Source organism: Myripristis murdjan, chromosome 12 (assembly GCF_902150065.1).
Source record: "Myripristis murdjan chromosome 12, fMyrMur1.1, whole genome shotgun sequence".
NCBI lineage: Eukaryota > Metazoa > Chordata > Actinopteri > Holocentriformes > Holocentridae > Myripristis > Myripristis murdjan.
The window spans coordinates 26,418,370-26,422,806 of record NC_043991.1 but is presented as its reverse complement, the minus strand read 5'-3'; positions in this window follow the sequence as shown (position 1 = coordinate 26,422,806).

The following is a 4,437-nucleotide window of genomic DNA, read 5'->3' as shown; positions in this document are numbered from 1 at the left end:
TATCCTTTTTCATCATTAATTTTCTTCAGTCTAGCTGGGTCACACAGTGAGGTCATGTTCTACAGAGCGCAATAACACTTCACACAGGCTGGGCTAACAATAAAGAGTTGTTTGGTTTTATGACAGTTATTGCTGTTGTGCATAGGTCAGTTTGATTTGGACCTGATTACCCCCTCTTGTGTCACCATGTAACCAGCACTTGCGCACACACACACACACATATTCACCTGCATCTCAACAGGATGTACAGTGCAGAAACACTCAAACAGCACACTGACTTGAAATAAATTCACCTGTATCTCAACAACACAGGCTTTACAGTGCAGGTACACTCACTTCACCCAAAAGCACACTGACAAAATACACCGCTCTCAAAGATAAATATGAGATAAGTTGAAGCCACCTCTAATATTAACAAAAACAAAGCCTTAATAACAACTGAGACTTTATAGGCCTAAAATTTAGGTTTGTAATTTTTTGTGAATGTCCAGGCTGTTCCTTCAGTTTTCTCAGCAGGAGTTTTGAGGCTCTCTTATGTTTCATAGCAAAGTTAATAACAGTGACCTGATACAGAGGCTCTGGATTAGGGGCCCCCTGATCCCTTGGGTCCTGGTCCCGGGCCTGGTAGGCCTGTTCAGTAAAAGAGGTGTGAAGAGGAGCCTGAGGATGATGACAAAAGGTTCCTTCAGCGGGAGAAAGTAAGCAAAGTCCAGCCTGTCTTTAGAGAGCAGCGTGTAGTCCTCAAGCTTTTAAATCAGGAAAAACATGACATCCATGAGCTTTAGAGGAAAGTTGACAAGGGGTGTCACAGAATCATCTGCATGGAAAAGAGACTGGTGGTTGCATCCACTGCAGTCAAAAATAGGAGAAAAGAAACGGCTGAAAGAGAAGCAGAGTTCTGGCACAAGTATGATAGAATGAGAGCGATAAAATGGAGGAAATTACTCCACAAGTGCGGGAGAAACAAACTGAAAACCCCAAACAATGAAGAAACCCTGCCGAGCTTGCAGACAGATTCAGAGGTGTTCTGATCCAGCTGAAAGGAGCAGGAGTGCAATGTGCCAGTGAAGAAAGCTGCCAAACTGCCAAGCATCTTCAGTGCATCTATAAGCCCCCAGCTGGGAAAGACAAAAGCACGCCACCCCCCGACAAGCATGGCAGTAATAATGACAATCTGTTATCCGTTACAGTGCACAGTCAGAGTGCAGGGTCAATGGGACAGTCATTTCTCAGCCCATAACCACAAAATCAAACCAAACCACCTGCCAAAAATCTAATGGTGGGCCGACATCTGTCATTTTGAGATAATCGGCATCGAGCGATGTCACAAGGCAGATATTGTTCAAGTTGTAAAATAATGAGTGGAGTGCAGAATTACTTCAAAGCAATCAGAGACAATGCACATTTTCTGTTGCTATCTGCTGATAAATGCTGCTGAGTACAAAAATATATACACACACACACACACACACACACACACACACACACATATATATATATATATATATAGATAGATAGATAGATATAGATTACCTGTGTACATTTATTTAGTTGGAACTTTTTTTTATTTAAAATAAGTGCATTTTAAGGGATGGTAAACTGGGCTTGGGCAATATTTAAGTTTTACTGAGGATAGACGATAATATCGCCTAGGCCACTATTTCTCAAATGGGGGTACCCATACCCCTGGGGGTACGTGGTGGAATTCCAGGGGGTACGTGAGATTTTTTAAAAATATATTGTTCACGTTGTGGCGAAGGAGGCTAATGTTAGCATGTAGCTGCCGCGCTGGGCTAAGTGTGGAAAACTCTATGTTAATTATTTAGTCATAGCTCCTGACGCTTTAGCGACAGCACCATTGTACAACACTTTGGTCACTCACAATAAACTGAAATACTTTGAGTGTTCCGTCTTAATGTCGCCCATTCATTGCACATGATATAACCACACCGTCTGGGAGTAGCAGCTGATTGCGGCAATGCAATACTCAGAGCCGTGCCGCTTAATCTCGCGAGAGTTACCCTGCCTTCTTCTTCTTTCTCTAGTGGCAGTTGGCATCCACAAAAGCGCTGCATTATCGCCATCTATTGTCTTTGAACTAAAATTTCCACATTCCAAAAGTACTTCAAATTTCAGTCCCACCAATTTCCCACTGTTATAGCTCCAGATCAAAGTGCAGCATGACAGATTTTGTTTCATAGACTACTTTCAGTTAACAGCTTCATCAAACCTTTTCAATCTGTAGCTGTCACTCACCCCTTTACGCTCTCTAGATCCATTTGCAACCTCTCTCTGTGTGAGACTCCATCATCAAAGCCTTTTGCTGAGGCTTTCTAGAGGGGAACATAATACTGAGTTACTGTTTTGAAAAAGTAACTCAGTAACCTTTATTCTGGGTATATTTTAAATCAGCTATTTTTATTTTTACTTAAGTAGATTTTTACAGCAGTACTTCTCCTCAAGTAAAAACAACAACAATAATAAAAAAAAAAACATCAAAATAACAGTGCTTCTACTTGAGTAGCAATTTCCAGTACTCTTTCCATCACTGTCATTAAAGGAACAATGTGTAGGATTTAGAGGGATATTTTGGCAGAAATGGACGTATTTTTATTGGTGGATAGTCACATGGAAATCAGAATTTTGTGTTTTGTTTTGCTTAGATAAAGCCCTTTAGATCTACAAAAAGAGTGGGTCCACTTCTGTGAAGGCCGCCGTGTTTCTACAGTAGCCCAAAAAAAAAAAAAAATGTGTGGCCTACAGTGTTTTACGAACAAGTCCTTCATTTTACAAGTGTCAGTATTATACATTTTTGGTTTCAAGATTGTAAGGTACAGTTGTCCCTTGTAATGACCACCTACATTACTATAATCTGAAGTATCAAAATGATTGTATTGAACAGAACACTGCAGGTGTGGAAAAGCCTCTGTGCACGTCATTGTTTATGGACCACCATTAGTCTGGCCCCTCTCCTGAGAGCAGTTTGAGGCGGGGGCCCCGACCAGGAGCCAGAGGCTCTGGACAGCACAGCTCTCAGAGTCACAGGGACACACAAACCCCTCCACCGCGATAAGGTTGTGGTCCAAGGAGGGGAACTAATTTTACCTAGCTTTCATGTCTTTAACTACTTTTAGTTACTGTAGCTACTTTTAGTTACTTTTATAGCTACTTTGAGTTACTTTTAGTTTAGTTTCCACTACTCAGCACCTTCATTGTTTATTTTACTATTCATTACTCAGCACCTTAACTGTTTATTTATTATCCATTACCCAGCACCTTAACAGTTTATTTATTGGAAGTGGTGATTCCATGGGGCCGAATCAAGTCTGACAGTTCCTGAATCCCAGTACCGGGCGTCGGGTTCTGACATTTGGTTTCTTGGTTTCATGGTTTCAAGCTTACTCTGTGCCATACTATCTGTATATTTCATATTTCATATTTCTTATTACCATCGGTATATTTCACATTTCACATCTCATATTCTTAGGTTAGTTTATTGTATATACTTAGTCCTTATTGTCTTTATTGTATATATTTAGTATATTTAGTCTTTATTGTATATACTTCTTAATTTTATTTTATGTTTCTATTGATGCTGCTGTAATGTGGAAATTTCCCAGTTTGGGATCAATAAAGTAAATCTATCTATCTATCTATCTATCTATCTAACCTGGTTACTTTTGATCACCTTTAGTAACTTTAGTTACTACACTTGGGTACTTTTGGCTCCATGTCATTATATTTACGTCTTTTAAGTTGCAATCTTTTCAAATTTCTTTTAATTTCAAGTCATTACATAAAGTTATATAGTTTTTATTTATTTAATTACTTTTCTCTATGTTTAGTTATTTTAGTTACATTTAATTGAGCCTACATTTGGAATTTACATTTATTTAAATTACATTTATTTGCAGTCATTTTTAGTTTTATTTATTTACTTTTGGTTATATTTACTGTTGTCACATTTAATTACTTTTAACTGAATTTACTTACATTCAGTTAAATTTAGTTTTTTCTGACTGACATATAGTTACTTTCAGCCGTGCTACTTGGGGCCTGGTGGGGGGGCCTCTTGCTCGCCTCCCTGATGCCCCGGTCTGGCCTCACCCCTCATTGCAATATATATTATCAATTATTAGCCTTATGATCATTATGGTCATTATCACAATATATTGGCTTATATTAGATTATGTTATGTATCGTATCATATAATAATGGATTACTATGTTATGTTATATCAAATGACGTTATACTATATTGTTATATTATATTGTGCTATAATCACATCATAATGTGATATCGTATTATGATATATTATGTTATCTTATATTATTATGTCACATTATATTAGGCTAAATTACATTACATTATATTACATTAAGATATGCCATACTGTATTGCATTCATGTATGTATGTATGTATGTATGTATATATAT